The sequence below is a fragment of the Erinaceus europaeus genome, chromosome 12, assembly GCF_950295315.1.
Source record: "Erinaceus europaeus chromosome 12, mEriEur2.1, whole genome shotgun sequence".
In the NCBI taxonomy this organism is placed as follows: domain Eukaryota; kingdom Metazoa; phylum Chordata; class Mammalia; order Eulipotyphla; family Erinaceidae; genus Erinaceus; species Erinaceus europaeus.
In genome coordinates, this window is record NC_080173.1 from 4,254,152 (window position 1) to 4,274,622 (window position 20,471).

General features: G+C 46.6%; 1 protein-coding gene and 1 non-coding gene across 3 annotated transcripts in view; both read right to left on the reverse strand.

The window, feature by feature from the left end:
* Window positions 1–20,471, reverse strand: part of PRKCA (protein kinase C alpha) — a 362,209-nt gene that overhangs the window by 284,008 nt on the left and 57,730 nt on the right. The window lies entirely within an intron of this gene.
* Window positions 19,368–19,471, reverse strand: LOC132542357 (small nucleolar RNA U13). The gene has a single exon (XR_009553438.1). It is a non-coding gene; the product is annotated as a small nucleolar RNA U13 (small nucleolar RNA).

Genomic DNA, 20,471 nt, shown 5'->3' on the forward strand with positions numbered 1-20,471 from the left:
GTCTCTCCTCTCTCTCTCTCCTTCTCAGTCTCTCACTATCAAAAAGAAAAAAAAAATGGAGTAATGCCTGGAATCAAACCCCAGCAAGAACCCTGGTTAAAAAAAAAAAAAAAAAAAAAAACAAGAAAAAAGAAAGCAAACATTAGATTCTCAAAACCCCATTTCAGAAATGTACTCACAGAAAAAACAATCACTGAGACAAACTATGGGCTTCAGATGTTGGAAAAAGAAAAATGTCATTTTCAAACACAAATATTAAAACAAGCAAAGCCAACAGACACAAAAAAATTAGAAATTTTATATGAAAGTACTATAGAGATGCTGTTCTAAAAAAAAGAACCTAATCTTTTTTAAGGAGTGAGAATGTCTGGTGTTACTCCCTCATGTTGATAACTTTAATAAAAACTGTAAGAAAATACCCATTTTTGACAAGAAAGGTATGAACCCTGCTCTAAGATGAACCACTATTCAATAAAATAAGCTTACCACTTTAAAAAGGAGGTATAATTGAGAGTTTTGTTCTGAATCAATGCTTCAGTTTCAAGTAAATTATAACTAAGACTAGCAGTCCATCAAAAAGTAACACTTAAGAAAAATCTTCCATAGCCCTTATTACAGGAGAAAATTACACTCCGTATCCTATCATGTGGGCATAAATTTATGCATTCATGTTTAATACCTATTCATGGGCCACTCTGTGTGCCAGAAATATATGTATGTGTGTGTGTGTGTGTGTGTGTGTGTGTGTGTGTGTGTGTGTATCTGAAATACGGAGGAGTGCCAAGTATCCCATAAAACATACAAATAATTCACCAACTCAGAAAATGTAATGGAGACTCCATTTATATGTAATTATTTAAAGTACAACTTGAATCATTTTATCAAAAATCATCTGACATTCTTAGAATTTGACAGGATTTTTTCATGATGCTTTAAATGACTCTTAACTCTCAAAAGTGTAAGATGAGACTGGGGGACAGCTTCTCTTAATAAAGCTTCTTGTGAATAAGGAGTCGTCTGCTGATCTAGGGTTATTCTCATAAAACCCTTGCCGAGTAGACATGCAGCTGAAGAATGACTTCTGATAAGGCAAGATTAGGGACAGAGTGTCTTAGGTAAGGTTTAGTGGCTATACGCTGGGAGGGGGTGAGTAGACAGGGAAGCAATTTTCAAGAAATAGCTTTCTATAAGCTTTCCCCCAAACACATGGGCTGCAGCAAAGCACGGGCCCATAGGTTGTCAGTTCATTGCTGATACTGGGACATTAGTATTTTACCTTTTGTACACAATTAGGAAATATTAACAAATAACCCTTGAAAAAGATCACCCCTTTTAAAATATGAACATCTTTCCAATGAAGGGGGGGATGGGCCACAGAACTCTGGTGGTGGGAACTGTGTGGAATTATATCCCCATTATCTTATAATCTTGACAATCATTATTAAAGCACTAGTAAACAATAGGTACATAATAAAATATGAATAGCTGTAAACCCAACCACTAAATAATTGAAATTTAATGCACAAAGCAGTTCATTTTATCAGTCATATACGAGAACAGTAAATTGAAATATTTATAGTAAAAAAAAAACTCCTGCAAATTCTGAAATGCTATGTAGCGACCCTCTTAATGAGGATTTAAATGCATAAAGATTATGCAAATAATCACACATTCATAGCATAAATATTAAGTGAAATTAAGTGTATCGATATGGCATAATTAGGAGTGCATTACTTCAAGATTTTGGGGGTTTTTTTAAACATTTTTTAAAATTATTTTTATTATTTATTTTCACTTTTGTTGCCCTTGTTTTATTCTTGTTATAGTTATTACTGTTATTGTTGATGTCGTCATTGTTGGAAAGGACAGAGAGAAATGGAGAGAGGAGGGAAAGACAGAGAGGGGCAGAGAAAGACAGACACCTGCAGACCTGCTTCACCGCCTGTGAAGTGACTCCCCTGCAGGTGGGGAGCCGGGGGCTCGAACCAGGATCCTTACGCTGGTCCTTGCGCTTTGCGCCACGTGTGCTTAATGTCTTACTTTTCTTTTAACCTTCATGGCACTATTCATGGAAGCCTCAGCATTCCATTAGGTGAATTACGTTCCCCCTGGCTGGTAACCACCTCCCTGGTGGTTATTTTACATGAACCAATGCACAGAGAAAGTGCAGACAACCAAGTCCTTCACTTTTCAAGTCGGTCCAGCTCCCTGGGCAGCAGCCCACAAAAACACTTTCATTCCCGTTTTTGCTCTTTGTGTTTCTTTAATCGCTCACTGGGGGCGATGTCCAAACACTTCTGAAACTGGATCCTATCTTTGCAGCCAGCTTGATTTTACAAGAAAACTTATTCAACATTGGGACAATTCTTAAAAAAAAAAAAAAAACTTACCTCAACATTGGGACAATTCTTTAAAAAAAAAATACTAAAATTAATTTTGGCATCTTGTGACTAGTAATTTCAACACTAGGACAGAAGCATTTATTATAATTCTTTTTGAGAAAAAAATCAAATTTTTTTGTCTATTAGGTATTTCAATAACCCTTACCACATACTAATTTTAACAAAAAATCAAGGTGTGTATTTCAATACCTAAATCAAAACAGAAGATTTAAGTGCCGTAGCTACTACTATAAAATTATTCCTAGAAAAACATAAATAGCCCTTGTCTTAGACCTGTCAAAAATGCTTAAATACAGCACCAGACACATACATAACCAAAAGCTAAAGGAACACAGAGAAAACTTCATTAAAATTGTGATTCAGCCAGGAAATGGCTCAGAGGGTAGAATGCACCTTACCAAGCACGAGGACCAAGGTGTGAACCCCAGCGCTACATGGGGAGCGCCATGGCACCAAAGGAAGCCCGAAAGAGGTAGGAGCACTGTGAGGTGTGTCCTCTTTGTCCTGCCTTAAAATAATGTGGAGAGGGAGTCGGGCGGTAGCTCAGTGGGTTAAGTACACATGGCGCGAAGCCTAAGGACCAGCTTGAGGATCCTGGTTCGAGCCCCCAGCTCCCCAACTGCAGGGGAGTCGCTTCACAGGCGGTGAAGCAGGTCTGCAGGTGTCTATCTTTCTCTCCCCCTCTCTGTCTTCCCCTCCTCTCTCCATTTCTCTCTGTCCTATCCAACAACGATGACATCAATATTAACTACAACAATAAAAACAGCAAGGGCAACAAAAGGGAATAAATAAATAAATAAATTTAAAATAATAATAATAATAATAATAATAATGTGGAGACGAGCTGCCCAGCCCACAGAATATATATACACCCCCGGGGACAAATCACTACGTAAACTCCAGACACCAAGTGCACCCATTGTTTCTCATTCTCCTTTTGCCTCCCGGGTTATCCCTGGGGGTTGGTGCCCGCACTACAAATCCACTGCTCCTGGAGGACATTTCTCCCATTGTTGTTGTTGGATAAGAGAGAGAGAAATTGAGAGAGGAGAGCAAGATGGGAGGGGGAGAGATAGACACCGGCAGACCTGCTTCACCACTTGTGAACTGACCCCCTTTTGCAGGTGGGGAGCCGCGGGGCCCGGACCGGGATCCTTACACCGGTCCTTGCTCTCCGCACTATGTGTGCTTAACCCAGTGCGCTACCGCCCGGCCCCTGTGCGTCCATTTTAACCAGTCTACCACTGTTTGGGGGATGCTGATCCAGGGGGTGGGGGTGAGCCATGTGGAAATAGGAGTGCATAAAGAGCCTCTAGATCTCTCAATGCTTCTGTGAACCTAAAACTGTCTTGAGAAGAAAGGAAGTCCTCCTCGCGTGGGGGAGCAGAGGACCCCTTAGAGAGCAGGAGCTCTAGACCTGCTTCGTTGAGTCTGCAGTGTCTCCTCACAGCCATGTGGGGTTTGTTTCCTTGTGCCATTTGAAACCAGCGCTGGAGGCTGGGGGGAGGGGAGGGGGAGGACCTTCGCTTGCCTTTTCTGGCGTGTTCTCAGTTTCATCCACTCATGTACTCGGCGAGGTCTGTGTGTGCCTCAGCAGGGGAAGGACAGGCAAGCAGATTGTGCCACTCACTCCTCCCTGTGCCACATGCCCAGGAGAGCCCCTCCGAAAGTCATCCCTTACACTACAGGGCGAAAGCCAGAGCTCTCACCCCTCAGAGACCCTGGTTCCACTCCACCGCCAGCTTCTCTGGTCTGTCCCGGTGTCAGCCACAAAGGAGTGTTAGTCTCCTCTGTCCTACTGTTGAGGGTTCCTCCTCACCTTGTATCAGTATCCGCCAGGAGGGCCTCCATTCCGGAGGGAGCCCTAGAGAAGATACTGCCGTCCACCCGCCTGCCCTCTGAGTGGGCGCGCTCAGTCCGTCCAGCACCCACAGGACAGTCTGCTAATAGAAGGGTATTGAATAAGTAGACGATAACCTGGGTCCACCTGCATGTCAGCTGTCAGGCTCATGGGCCCCTTGGAATAGACCTAAAATAGACCTACTAGCTATTTCCAAAATGGGAGACCCCAAATCTTTATCTGCTATATTCCAGCCTTTAAGTTCATGATGAGTCAACAATTTGTTCTGCTTTAGATCTTAACTCTTTTTCAGCCACCAGGTTCCAGATGATACCACGATGCCAACCGAACTTCCCATGGCAGACGACCCCACCAATGTGTCCTGGCGCCCCACCTCCCCAGATCCCTGCCCCACTAGGGAATTAGAGAGAGGCAGGCTGGGAGCATGGATCCACCTGTCAACGCCCATGTTCAGCAGGGAAGCAATTCCAGAAGCCAGACCTTCCACCTTCTGCCTCCCACAATGACCCTGGGTCCATGCTCCCAGAGGGTTAAAGAAAGCTATCAGGGGGAAGAGGATTGGATATGGATCTCTGGGGATGGGCACTGTGTGGGAATGTTCCCCTCTTAGCCTATAGTCTTGTCAATACTTCCATTTTATAAATAAAAAAATTAAAAAAAGAATGCAGTCCTTGCTGAGACCATAAAACTTCTTCCACAAGCCCCTAGAGCACTCTGACATCTGTGGCCCCAGCTGATGCCCAGGGCTCAGCACACCAGAAAGTCAAGGTCCACTGTCCACCTTTACAGAGAGCTGTCTGTAGCATATGCAAAGTCCACAGAGCCCAAGGAGCCTGGAACTGTAGCATTTCCTCTGGTGCTATTCACGGCCTCGATATCTTTATGTTGATACTGATTCAATGCATCTTTCTCCCCAAATCTCAAAATGAAGCATTTCCCTGGCAGATTACTTGAGGGGTAAACAAGCCTACAAGGAAAAGAAAAAAACCATTTTAAAGATTGTAGTGTATGTACACATGGACGCATACATACACTTACCCTTCTCGGGAACTGTCCCAAATCTCTAATAATGCAATTTGTTCAAGGAACAGGACTCCCTTTAAGACACCTGGAATACAATATGCACAGGGTGCTTTTCCAACAGTCTTTAACTTTTACTTCAACAGGCTAAACGTGCAAATGCAGATCTGTGAGAATAGCAGCTAGAAGCTCTGCTTGAGGGCTCCTGTTTCTGCAGAGGCAGGCCTGGGAAGCCCGCTATCCAGCATGGTGAGGCCCTGGGATCCTTATCTGGCTTCAGCTAGCAAGTCAAATGGAAACACCGCCTGGTGTGTACAGGCAACGTCCTTCAAGTCTTAACTGTTTCCAGGTGACAGGCAATAAATATTCATTAGCCAGCCTTGGGAACTTCCTCCCCTTCAAATGTCTACTACCAACAACTGGGAGAATTTCCAACTCACTTCAGCTTCATCCCTTCTCTTCCTCATCTAGTGCTCTCTGAACTTCTGAAGTCCAGAAATCCTCTCCTGAGTACAGAGATAAGTACAGAGATAAGCCTCCAACTGATGGCTCCAGGAAACTATTTCCCCTGGACCACACCCTGCAGATGGACAGAGACTCAGCACTTCAACACAGAAAGAGGGTTGCATTGGATCGACCTTCTTGTGGTGCATCCCGTGAGTACCCATTCACTGGGGAAACTGACGATCCTTCCTAGCCGACTGAATCCACATGGATCCCAGTCACTTTCAAAGCCAGCAACAAGCAGCTCCTGACAGCTTTCAAGCTGTTGGTCCTGCTCTTCGAGTCCTCCAACTTAATGTTGAGGGACTGTCCTTTGCCAAATGCGTTCTTATTGGTCAATTGGCGATACAGCATCAGGCAGATGTTATCTGCCTACAAGAAACACATATAGCAGTCGATGAAGCTGCTCGATTCACCATCAGTGGATTCGATTTAATATGCTATAATCTCCATCCTAAACACGGCCGAGCCATCTACGTCAAATCGTATCTTGTGGACGTTTACCATACAACCTCTTCGACTTTCTAAGACTCCATTACTATTGGAACTATTCAGCTCGTCAACGTATATAAGCCTCCCAGTGCCTCATGGGATAATGAGGTCCTGCCAGCCGTTTATGTTGGAGACTTTAATAGTCATCACCAAGACTGGGGATATTCCTCCACTCATGCTGACAGCTCTATCTTAGCCGACTGGGCTTCAGCGAATGACCTCTCCCTATTATACGATCCCAAACAGCCAGGCTCTTTTCACAGTGCTAGATGGAATAAAGACTCGTCACCCGACCTGTGCTGGATTAGCACAGTCAACGGCCAAGCCTTTCCCGCTACGAGACAAGTTCTCAAGATCTTCCCGCACAGTCATCACCGCCCAGCTATCATCCACATTGGTCTCCAGCTCCCACTGATTCTGTGCTCAGAGAAACTAAGATGGAACTTTCGGAAAGCAAACTGGTGTCTGTTCAGTGATCTTACCAACAAATCTATTCCTGCAATTCCAATTAACTCTATCCCCTCTGAAGATTCCTACAGGCACTTCCGCCAAGCCATCTTCAAAGCAGCTTCCCAAGCCATTCCTCATGGAAGACGTGCTAACTGTACACCTTGTCTTTATGCTGAATGCAAGCAACTACTAAAGCAGTATGATGAGTCGGGCGAACCAGATGTGGCCGACCATCTCATTGCCTCCCTGGATGCAGCACGCCAAGCCCGCTGGCAACAACTCACAGAAAGTCTGAACTTCACCCACTCAAGTAGGAAGGCCTGGAAGCTTCTTCATAGTCTGGGTGCCGGTAGCCAACCCTCTCCCGTCTCCCATCCTCCCGTATCTCCAAACTCAGTGGCCAGTCACCTAACTCAAAATTGACGTGCTAAGATCGACCCAGTCTGGAAAAGAGAAATTTCCCATGAGTGGTCATCCCACTTCCATTTATCTTGTCCATCTCCAAAACTCTCTTCCTTTACACTGTCTGAACCGGAAGATGCTTTGAAGAGGGTTAAACTGGGAATGGCTGCTGGCTATGATAACATCACCCCAGAACTCATTCTTAACTTGGGCCCCGTGGCAAAGAAGTGGCTCACTACATTCCTGTCCCACATCTTGGAATCTGAATCTATGCCCAAAGTTTGGCGTCGTGCGAAGATAATAGCAGTTCTGAAACCAAAGAAAGACCCAACACTGGCCGCCAGCTATAGACCAATTTCTCTCCTCTCCGTGTGTTACAAACTCCTGGAGAGGCTGCTTCTGTCACGTATTTCTCCTCTTACAGAGAAATTCCTATCACCCGCCCAAGCTGGTTTCCGCCCAGGAAGATCTACCTGCGAACAAGTCCTGGCCCTCTCAACTTACATTGAAAATGGATTCCAGAAGAATTTAAAGACAGGTGCTGTCTTTGTTGATCTCACAGCAGCCTATGACACGGTCTGGCACCGTGGTCTCCTAGTCAAGATCTCAAGATGCCTGCCTCCATGGGTGGCCAACACTATATCGTTTCTTCTCCAAAACAGAAGATTCCGGGTGCATCTGGGTGACAAGTCTAGCAGATGGAGACTTGTCTCAAGTGGCCTCCCCCAGGGCTCTGTTCTGGCTCCTACGCAATTTAATATTTACATCAATGACCTCCCAGAAACTTCTTCAAGGAAGTTCATCTACGCCGATGACATCTGCTGTGCAACTCAGGCATCTGAGTTTGACATCCTCGAGGAAACACTCACGAAAGACATGTCTCTGATATCTGATGACTGTAAAAAATGGCGACTAATTCCTAGCACTGCAAAAATGGTATCATCTGTTTTCCATCTACACCATGCCTCGGCCTCGCATGAGCTTAATGTGCAACTTGACGATACGAGAATCCGGCATGAAGCCCAGCCAGTCTATCTTGGCGTTACTCTCAATCACACCCTGTCATTTCACGAACATCTCATAAAAATCTGCAGCAAAGGTGGGTGCGAGGAATCACATCATTGCAAGACTGGCCAGCTCCTCATGGGGCGCGAGCGCTTCCACACTACAATCACCCTCTCTGGCATTATGCTATTCCACTGCAGAATACTGTGCCCCAGTATGGTTCCGTAGCCCCCATGTCCACTTGGTCGATTCCAAATTATATTCCTCCATGAGGATCATTTCTGGAACCATCCGTTCCACCCCAGTTCCATGGCTGCCAGTTCTTAGCAACATCGCCCAGCCAGATATTCGTCGGGATGCGGCATCATCTAAGTTCATTTCCCACGTCTACGCTCGACCGGACTGGCCAATCTACGCGGATATCTTCGCCCACCCTGTCCAGCTTGACGTCTCGTCACCCAATCTGGTCCCCTACACCTACACTGAACTTCTCTGTTCCAGACTCTTGGAAACAGAGCTGGCAGTCAGCTGAGGTAAAGAACAAACACCTCATCACAGACTCCTGCGAGCGTCAACCCGGCTTTGGCCTAGCACGTTATGATTGGGCTCTCCTCAATTGCTATCGAACAGGCCATGGCCGGTGCACCGCTATGTTCCATCGCTGGGGAGCCAGAGATGACCCGAACTGCCCCTGTGGCTCCAGACAGACTATGACCCACATAGTCAACGACTGCCACCTCTCCAGATTCAAAGGAGGTCTCGAAACTTTACATCAGGCTCAACCTGACGCTGTTGACTGGCTACGGAAGAAGGGCAAACGCTAGAAGAAGAACACAGAAAGACAGCACCTGACAGCAGTCAGTTACCTCCTGGGAAAACAACTGCCATCATTTCACTCCTTTCCTTCTGCAATACCAACATCAGAGACCCTGGGAAATCTACCTCTTAAAGACATTAGCCAGTGCTTTCTTGCTTCCCTATTTAATCCACAGGACTTAGTGGACAGGGATCCTGAGGGCAGGGAGAAGTGAGAGGGGATGACAACCACAGAAAGCAACAAGCAAGAGGCAGCACATGCAGAGCAAATGGGGGCCAGGCACGTCCTCAGAACCTAGAGCAACGGGATCCAGGGGAGGATGGGCAGGTCTGAGGCAGACAGCCTCAGAGGACAAGCACGTCAGCATTCCTCCCAAAGCTATGGGAAGTCACTAACACAGTAGGTGACAGAGAGGGAGGCCACCCACAGACTACTGTCTTGATTCTCAATTCTTCTCCGCCTCACTAGTGATTGAAAAATGAGCAAGTACCAAGCTGTAGAGGCTACCATGATGCCATCCTGACTTCCCTGTGCAGGCGATCTCACCAATGTGTCCTAGACCTCCACCTCCCCAGACCCCTGCCCCACTAGGGAAAGACAGAAACAGGCTGGGGGGGGGGGTTGGTGGATGGATCCACCTGCCAACACCCATGTCCAGTGGAGAAGCAATTACAGAAGCCACAACTCCCACCTTCTGCTCCCCCCATCATTATCCTGGGTCCATACTCCCAGAGGGATAAAAAATAGGAAAGCTTCCAATGGAAGGGATGGGATATGGAACTCTGGTTGGTGGTAGAAACTGTATGGAATTATATCCGTTATCTTACAGTCTTGTTATTCATTATGAAATAACTAATAAAAAAGAGAGAGAGAGAGAAATGGGCAAGTCTGGAATCAAGAGATGAGAAGCCCAATTGTACTGCTAATGCCACCGGTCAAGTCTAGATGTAGCTTCCCTGGGTATAAAAGCTGTGTGTTTGATTAATGTGGGGAATTGGGGGGGGAATAACTCCCCCTCCCCCTCTTTTTTTTTGCCTCCAAGATGGCCACTGGGGCTCGGTGGAGCAGTACAAATCCACTGCTCCTGGAGGCCATTTTTTGGACAGGACAGAGAGAAATGGAGAGAGGAGGGGAAGACAGAGAGGGAGAGAGAAAGATAGACACCTGCAGACCTGCTTCACGGCTTATGAAGAGACCCCCCTGCAGATGTGGAGCCAGGGGGCCCGAACTGGGATCCTTGTGCTTCATACTAGGTGTGCTTAACCCGCTGTGCTACCACCTGGCCCCCGAGGGAATAACTATATCAAAATGAAGGTATATATTCTTTTTCTTATTTGCTACTTTCATTCAGCACTCACATAACCATAAACTCCAACTCATACTCCTTTTGAGACAAACAATATTCCTTTTTCTTAGATTTGTTGAGGGGGAAAAAATGCTTGAGGTAACAAGTTTCACTCTTACGCTTTCCGTCCCCCAGGCCTGCATCTGCACCTCCATAATTCAGAGGCCTGGCATTCGCTTCTGTGCAAATTAGGTTCCGTGCATCAGTGGCGCTACAGAATACAGGATGTGGTGCTGACTCCTAGTTGCTGTGAAATGAAGTGATCTAGATGCTTCCTTTACCGGCTGCCCCCGGTAACTAACTAGGCAGTAACTGAATGCCTCGCCTTGGTTACTCGCAGTTCCTGCAGCTAGTGACAGTGTAAGTTGCTTTCTTAGCTGTGTTTTTATTTTATTGTATTCTTGCTGCTGTGGCGGTGGAGGAGACATACAAGAAGGGTCCTTATTACCAAGAAGGCTTCCATCAACTACAGGTGACAATCAGGGCAGCCAGACGTCCAGCTCTGCTCAGGCTTATTAGTGACCCTCTGTTGTTTTCAACAGGTTATGTTGTTTTCGCCCGACTGGCTTCACGGGTGGGTAACAGATGACCAGGGACTCATGGCTGGGTTGTACGCAGTATCTCTTTATTCATGCAGGACACAGCACAATCTAAGACGAGCTAAGCTGAACTCAAGGTACAGTACTGTAAAACTCACAATGCTGTCTTTATATATACTTGCCAAGTAGGGTGGAAACAGGATGTGACATAGAGAGGGTGGAGAGAAAAGTGACTGGTGAAAATCAGAGTGTGACAAGGAGGGGGCGGAACAGGCGAGAATCCTATCACTGAACCACCAATGCCCTGGAGGGAGTGCTTTATGTAAATGTAAAAGTGATTTATGTAAATAGACCAAAGCTTTGAATGGGTTCAGTAAATCCCTATATAGGCATATGGTTAAGCAGAAGCCAGGGGGAGGTGGCATACTACCCAACAACCCTCTCCCTCCTTCACTGTCAAAAGTGTCCTGGTTTGGGTGACAATCACATGTTCACCCCCGTGATAAGACGCCTGCGGAGAAAGCAATGATTAAATACAATTAAGAGACTACTATTCCAGAGATTGCAGAGATCCCAAAGCGGTCGTCCAATAGTTTTCAGAGGTGCCTGAAATGGGGTGGGAGGCAGAGCAGGAGAGAGACGTGGAGAAAAGACAGATGGCCATTCAGCTGGACCTCGTGCAGCTGACTCGGAGAGTGAACGTGGCCCACATTGGCCCGGCTCTGCTCGTCACAACAAGTGAGCTGCTCAGAATGGAAAGATGGGAAAGGAACGCCTGGTTAAGCGCACATGTTACAGTGTGCAAGGACCCGGGTTCAAGCCCCCCAGTCCCCACCTGCAGAGGGAAAGCTTCACTTCCCGAGTGGTGAAGCAGGGCTGCAGGTGTGTCTCTCTGTCTCTCTCCCTCTCTGTCTCCTCCTTCTTCCAATTTCTGGCTGTCTCTATCCAGTAAATAAAGATAATAAAAATAATTTTAAAAAAGAAAGATGGAAAACAACTTGGGAGATTAAGGGAGCAACCAAGGGCCTCCCAAGCTCAGAACTTGCAGGTTTATTAATCATTAATCTCAGCATCGATGGCTTTAATCTGATCAGTATCTGGCTGAAGCCAGCCACAGGGAATTCGTTATAATAGAACGGGGAGAGGAGAAATCAAAACTTTAAATGCTTCTCAAGTCTGCTCAGAGACCATTCCTCCCTGATAACAAGTCTCTTTCAGACTTGGAACCATATAGCAATCTTCAAACGGTCGGTCCTCTGACACCTCAGCACAGGGTCACTTGGACCTGGTAAGATGGGTGTAATTGCTAAGGCTCATAAGAGACAAACACTTACAGGTTCTGCAGCAGCCAAAACTGCTGAAACCCTAGTACTGCACGTTTCACACTTCTCTTGGGAAGACTTTTTAAAAGATACATTTTCTTTTTTAAGGCAGAGAAAGAGAGCTGGAAAGACGCCACTCCAGGACGTCCTTCGGCACGGTGGGAATGGGGCTACAATTTGCACGTCAGATTTTCACAGACAAAGTAAGAGACAGCCAGATGGACCAGGCCACGACTCAGCTCTGGCATATGGTGGCACCAGAAATCAACTCTGGAGCCTCAGGCTTGCAAATCCAGTGCTCAACAACTGAGCTATCTCCTTGACTCGAAATGCGTTCCTAATTCTCTGACCTAATGATTATCAGACACCCTGGCCCAGCCTCCACTGTGACCATGACCATCCTCCACTGCTTCCATGAGGCCTGCCTGGGATCATCAGTGTGCCCTCCGAGCCGCCCCAGATGCCCCTCAGATGCTAGTGGGTATCCACTGCTGCTCTGGCCTTGCCGCATCACTGACAGGACGCTTCGTGTTTTAGTCCACGGGTGCTGCCGTCCTTCAGGGCTCTCCATCACAAGACAGCACCTCCACCCTCTCCAGCCTCTCTCTTGCTCCTTTCCTTTTAGTCCCCTCCACAGGACTGAAAGCCGATGACCTCTGTCAATAAAACAAACTTCTAAAGTATTTAAAAATAAAGGGGGGAACCAACTGTCAAGAAGAAGGTGCCAGTCAAGGTTTGATGGAATTGACTCGGACAGAATGGTGAAGACAGGACTTAAGAGAATCAGCTAGTCAGACTCTCAGGTTATGGCTTAGGGGAACCAAAGCCCCGAGAATTTTCAGGGATTAGATGATTCAAGCCAGGCCAGAGGCCCCTCCCCTACCTCTGTCCTCTGCCCTTTATGCCAAAATCACTAGACCAACCAGGAGGCTCAGAGAGAATCACAAAAGTGCTGGTTTATGTGGGATGTTTTCATTATTTTCACATGTATATGTCCTTAGCTATAAAGCATGAATCCCATCGGTTTTTACATTAGTAGGGCAAAGTTGCTCCAAGCCAAAAGTCATTGGAATAGTCGGGTGAGAGTAGATTTTCAGAATGTCTGCTCAGCTAAGCGACAATCATTTAAGCCAAAATTCAGTGCAAGATAAGAATCCCCCCAAATTATAAGCTTTGTTATTTCAAGCACATATGCTGCCAAAAAATAACATGCCACTAAGTGCATTTGGGGCATCAGAGCTAGAGTCACCCAGAGCTGGGACAGCACAGCTGGGGTTCTGCTCTCAGCACTGGCCGGTCAGGACAAGCTGCCAAGTATCTCAGCACTGACACTTCCTGTTCCTTAGTTATGGTATTCTCTCCCTCTCTCCCTCTTTCCCTCTCCCCACCTCTCTCCCTCTCCCCACCTCTCTCCCCCTCTCTCTCGCTCTTACTCTTTCTCTCTCTCTCTCTCTCTCTCTCTTCTCTCTTTCTCTCCCCCTCTCTCGCTCTCTTACTCTCTCTCCCTTTCTCTTTCTCTCTCTTCTCTCTTTCTCTCCCCCCTCTCTCTCATTTATTTTTTTCAAATTTGTTTTTTTTTTTTTGCCTCCAGGGTTATCACTTGGGCTGGGTGCCAGCACTATGAATCCACTGCTCCTATGGCCATTTTTTCGCCCTTTTTACTGGATAGGACAGAGAGAAAATGAGAGGGCAAGGGAAGATATAGAGGGAGGGAAAGATAAGACCCCTGCAGACCTGCTTCACTGCTTCTGAAGTGTCCTCCCCCACCCCCACACAGGTGGGGAGTCAGGGGCTCGAACCTGGACACTTGCGCAGATCCTGGTGCTTAGTACCATGTGCGCTTAGCCTGGTGCACCACCTCCTGGCCCCTGCCGTCTTGTTATCTTCTGTGAGGGGGGGAAGGGCACCTCTGAGTACTCTACAGACTCTGCGGAGAATGGGTCGCAGACATACTGTTTATTTGGGGTTAGCATGCCGTCATGGCTATGAAGCATGAGGCCACTCCACATGACATGTCGGGCCAGTATGGGCGGCCGGCGTAGTCTAGCTGACGACTGCTGTGTCCGCTTAGCAGAGGACGCAAGGGCACACAAGCGCAGGCTGAAAACTCATCAAGTGGTATCGCATGATCAGCAAGAACTGAGCTCAGATTCAGGCTGCGTTTTACGAAACCAAGGACCCTTTGTTTTGGACTACATCAGATCTGTATTTCTGATAGCCAACGAGTCATTTTATCAGGATAGAAAGCTACTTTAGGGGCTGACAGCTCACCTAACACAGCATGCATTTCTCCGTGGACCTGGTTCGAGTCCCAGACGGCCACATGAGAACGCCATGCAAAAGGGGAGTTTCACAAGCAGTCGAGTGGTGTTTGGTGCTGTGGTCTCTCTGCTCTGTGTGTCTTTCTCTCTCTCATCCTGTCTCTCTCCCTCTACCTGGGGGGTGGGGAGAGGTTAACACTACCCAGCAAAGCCCTGACAGAAAAAAATGAAAAGGAAAACACTTTCTGAGACACTTTTAACCCAGTCACTCTCTAGACTACCTTTTAGAGTAAAAGTGGTATATAAATAGCCAACTCCCACATTTCTCAAAATTTGAACATTAAACTTATTTCTCTTGTATTATTTTTATTTATTTATTTTATAGAGATAGCCAGATATCAAAAGGGGAGGATGGACAGAAAGACAGAGAGAGATGCCTGCAGCCCTGATTCACCATTTATGAAGCTTTCCCTCTGTAGGTGGGGACTGGGGACTTGAACCCAGGACCTTGTGCATTGCAACACGTGTGCTCAACCAGATGTGCCACCAGCCTGCCCCATTAAATTCATTTCTAACTACTGTTTCTGGTGTGGCTATGACTTTCACTGGATGCCTTCCTCACCTCTGTATATCTAACAGTCTCTGGCTGCCAGACTTTGCATGGTCACCGCTTCTCTGAGCTTTCATTAAGCCCTGTGTCTAGCAGTATGACTGGGGGCTTTCTTAGCTCGGGTTCCATGCCTAGGAAGTCTTGGCCAAACGCCAGGCATTTCTGCTGAAAGCACAAACAGTGAATCTCTTTCTGCTTCCTCACACCAACACCACAAAGAATCCTGGGTCTTTTTCCTCCTCCCCTTTAAAGAAATCAGATCTTGTGAACTCACCATGATCCTGGTTAAAAGCATATCAAACTCCCAATTGGTTTGCACCCCGGCTCAATTACACAGGCCTTACCTGTGGCACGCTGAAAGCAGTATTTTCAAGGGATTTTTACTTCTGCCCAGACAACAGAGTTGACTGAGAACTAGGCAAGACCAGGAAGGCGACCTGAAAATGATGGCTTGGACACTGAAAACTCACTCAAGTCCAGAATGGAACAAGACGTATCAATGGGCTTCTTGATCACTTATTTAAGGATGTATTTGAAGAATCTGCTCACTACGAAGTGCTGTTAGAGGACTTGGGATATTTTGCAGCAATCTTATTTTGATCATCAGTCTCACTAGACTCAGTGGAACTTTCTTCAATGTGTGTGTGTGGGAGAGAAAGAGGAAAAGAATTCACTAGAAAAGGAATCCAGCTGTAAAGTGAGGTGTTTTGCAGACGCCTATCCCAGGGAGATGAGAAACTGGATGCCAACAACTATACTGTAAACCACTGACCCGTCCGCCCCCTCACCCCAAATCATAACCAAGAGAGTCCTCGTTCTTTCAAGCCAGGACGACCTGACAGCCACAGTTCACTCTCTCGGCCAGCTCACCTGGAAGCACTTGCCTCCCTTCCCTTGCTCACCCAGTCCTGTTCACCTTTTTGAATGCCTGGACTTTAAAAGATGTCTTACAACCGACTCATATGCTCAGTCCCGTTAATGGTGAATTCATGTCCCTTCTGGGGCGGGGGGAGGGAGCAGCATAATGGTTCTGCTGAAGACTTTCCTGCCTGAGGGTCCTAAGACCCAGGTTTGATCCCCAGCACCACCATTAGCCAGAGCTGAGTCATGCTCGTGTCCTTCTCTCTCTGTATTTCTCTCATTAGAGTAAATATATATGAATATTTTTTTAAAAGAAAATGAAACCGCCCCACCAGTGTTTAATCTTTTCGGTACCGGCCATAGAGTGAGAATAAAAAAGCTCTTTATTCTGAATAAGCCAGTCAGGTGCATATCACTATGAGAAGTCTAGATTGGGGGTGGGGTGGGGGAGGGATGGAGAGTGAGGTAGCGCAGAGGGTTAAGCACACATAGTACAAAGCGCAAGGTCCTGTGTAAGGATCCCAGTTTGAGGCCCTGGGGCCCCACCTGCAGGGGAGCCGCTTCACAGGCGGTGAAGCAGGTCGGCAGGTGTCTGTCTTTCTCTCTCCCCGTCTTCCTCTCCTCCCTTAATTTCTCTCTGTTCTATGCAATAACAACAAGGGGGAAAAAACGGCCTCCAGGAGCAGTGGATTCACAGTGAAAGTGTCTAGCTGGGTAACTAAGTATTGCTTTAAAGTACATTTTCCACCACTAGCGACCGATGTTTCCACTTACTGAAGACCTTGCACAACCTGACTCCTAGAGGATTCTTTTTTTAAAGGATCACAGTTGCCTCGTGAATAAAATGCACTAAGGGATCACTTGTGTTTACCAAAAGATCAGCCTGAGGATGGGTAGTCCTGTAAGAACGTAATTAAAAGGTGCAGAAATTGAGCTTTTTCTGGCCTGTGAGATTATGACAATTCGTGGGGGAAGATTTCAGTGGTAGAGTGACAGCAACCACAGTCTTAATTAGAAAGCAAACCTTAAAAGTATGAGGTGATTTAGTAATGCGATCGACATATGATACAGATGTCTCCGCTGCTATTTTTCTGACTCTTTGGGGCAGGTTAGACTTCAGATTTCAGACCGCTTCTGGGAGCAAATAAGAACGTGACTGCTGTGCTGCTCTCGGTGCCGAGTTCAGAGCAGAAAAGCCGTGGCTCAGACAATGTTAAATGACATCTACTAAATCATTGATGGGAGGAGGTCCTGGCACGTGGCTTCCGTGCTAATTAACTAAGTGTAGGATCATCAAGACGTATCCAGCAAAGTCTAGTTTCTCAGTAAATATATGTGGAACAACATCAGATTTCTGCCAAGGAGAATCGTATTCATTCTAAGAAAATAAATTCCTATTGAGAATTTATGATTACATGAGACTTACTCCAGGTATAACCTACTGGGGAAAGTTAAGTAGAACAAGAACTAAAGGGCAAAGTTTAAAAGGAGCAGGAGCAGGAGGAAGAAGATGATGAAGAAGAGGAAGAAGAAAAAAGGAGGGAGAAGAGGGAGTCGGGTGGCAGCGCAGCGGGTTAGGCGCAGGTGGCGCAGAGCGCGAGGACCGGCATAAGAACCCCAGTTCGAGCCCCCGGCTCCCCACCTGCAGGGGAGTCGCTTCACAGGCGGCGAAGCAGGTCTGCAGGTGTCTGTCTTTCTCTCCCCCTCTGTCTTCCCCTCCTCTCTCCGTTTCTCTGTCCTATGCAACAACGATGACATCAGTAACAACAATAATAACTACAACAATAAAACAACAAGGGCAACAAAAGGAAATAAAAAAAATTTTTTAAAAAGAGGAAGAAGAGTTTAGTGGTTAAGAAGATAAACTTTTGAGTCAAGTTCATCTAAGATATGAATGTCTTCTGACAAAATGGGATTAAATGAAAGCACATCTGTCAGATAAGTGCCTTTACCCAGGCTCCATCCATCCACTCCACCCTCCTCTCCGTCTCCTTCACTAGGCTTCAGAGGGATGGTGAAGCTGGTGAAGCTGGTGAAGCTGTTTCCCTCCCCGTCCGTTGGATGAAGTATTCCATGCCAAGACAGGCCCCACTGTCTTCTGCAACAGAGACCTTGAATCAACATGATGCTGGGTTGGGGAGAGGGGCTTCCAAAAAGTCTATCCCTCCAATTCTAGTTGGCTCTCCACCCAAAAGCTTCAAGAACACTGAACTATATATAAAGGCCAAGACTATTCTAGGAATATGAAGAGGGAAGATAGATCCTGCCTTTACAACATTTAACCTCAGGGGCCAGGCTGCAGTGCACCGGGTTAAGCACACATAGAACGTAGCACAAGGACCCACGCAAGGATCTGGGTTCGAGCCCCCGGCTCCCCACCTGCGGGGTGTGTGTGTGTCACTTCACAAGCAGTGAAACAGGTCTGCAGGTGTCTTTCTCTCTCCCTCTCTCTGAGCAGGCTCAGCTCCACAAGGTGCAAGCAGCCTAGCAGAGCAGGCGAGCTGGTGACCCTCAGATGGCGACACTGTGTGTGTGTGTGGGGGGGGGGGGGTGTCACAAGAAGCTGCAGTCAGAAGCTGACTGCAAAGCTGTGGGAGCACCTTGTGGGAATGCCCACAGGATGTTGCTGGACACGGAAAACCTGCCCAGAAAACGCTGACTACCGCCCTTCCTGTCTTGACTCCGGACAGACGTGTACCACCTGAATCACTTGCTTTCTTGATGGAAAGCTGAAGTCAGTCTGCAAATCTTAACCTGTAGGGTCGGCAGTGACCAACGTCAAGGATGCAAGAAGAGCTGCACTGACTCCACAGTGAGCTTTCAAAAAAAAAAATTTTTGTGTGTGTATGTGGGGAATATATATATACACACACACATATACATATATATATATATATAATTATTTAGCTCTGGCCTATGGTGGTGGGGGGGCGTTGAACTTGGAACTTCGGAGCTTCAGGCATGAGTTCTTTGTAATAACCATTGTGCTACCCCCACCCCAATATATATCTAAAAGCATCTGTGCTGGTTTCTGAAGTCTCGAGACGCAAGAATGCTTATGCTGAATGATTTGTTGATGTCTGGACTTGAGGAATGTCATCGCCAACAAGCACAGGGACCAGTCTGCCCCGGCGCCTTCCCTGAGGGAGCAGCCTCAGTGGCTTGTGGGATAGCTGCGGCCGCACAGAGTTCAGGGCCTCTCTGCCTTGTAAATAATCTTCAATGAGAACAACATGGTCACAGCTCGTTGAGAACTCGCTGCCTTTCTATTTTTGTCAGCTATCCCCAACAGAAAGCAAAACAAGGAAGACACATCAAGACTTGACTCTCACTTCCTTCAGACACAGCAAACTCCAAACTCCTGCCTAGTCCTCCTCTGCTCTGCTCTCGAGGACCCCCTTGAAACCCACCAACCACTCACTCAACTACTGGAGCTCCCGTAAATAGTCAATGGCTTTTCTTTTTTTTTTTTTTCCTGTCAGATGGGTCATGTGCCGACCTCATAACAAAGTTTATGGGTGACACATCTCACGCAGTCACCTGAAAACCCAATCATCGTGCTTATGAAATACAAAAGAACCATCAACGGTTTTCCTATATTCTCCTCCTGGTTGGGAGTTACTTTCTGCCCTGATCCAGCTTTCTAGTCCTAGTCTCCACCCAGACACCATCTTCCCAGACAAGGCTTTTAGTCCATCTGCATGTTAGCTGTCAGGCTCAGGCAAAAATGACTAAAGTCATGGGCCCCTTGGAACATACCTAAAATAGACTCCCTAGCTTCTTCCCACACAAAGATCCCTAATTTCTTTCTTCCTTACTTTCTTCCTTTATTTTTTATAAGTAATTTAACAATGATTAACAAGACTGCAGGATAAGAGGGATACAATTCCATTCAATTCCCACCACCAGAGTCACATATCCCATCAGTTTCCCTAGTCTTTATCCTTCTGGGAGTACGGACCAGAATTCTTTATGGAGTGCAGTAATCTCATCTGCTCTATTCTTACCTTTAGATTCATTTGTATTAAACAATTTGTCCTTCCTTACATCTTCCCGCCTGCCTTGTTCAACCACCAAGTTGCAGACACTACTATGATTCCATCCTGACTTCTCTGGACAGACGACCTTACCAGTGTCTTGGAACCTCACCTCCCCAGAGCCCTGCCCCACTAGGGAAAGACAGAAACAGACTGGGGGGGGGGGGGCGTGGACCCACCTGTCAACGCCCATGTCCAGTGGAGAAGCAATGACAGAAGCCAGAACTCCCACCTGCTGCACCCCAAAAAGAATTATGGCCCACTCTCCCAGAGGAATAAAGAATAGGGAAGCTTCCAGTGGAGGTGAGGGGACATGGAACTCTGGTGGTAGGAACTGTATGGAATTGTACCCTTGTTATTTTACAATCTTGCTAATTGTTATTAAGTCATTAATCATTTTTTTAAAATTGTTTGAGCTCTGTATTGGAGTGCCAGAAACTGGGGATCTAGTTCAGATGATCTTTAACACTTTCCATGAAGACGTATGCAGGAAAGATGCTGTAAACAGACCGATTTCCCCTAAATCTGACCTGTCCAGACTGC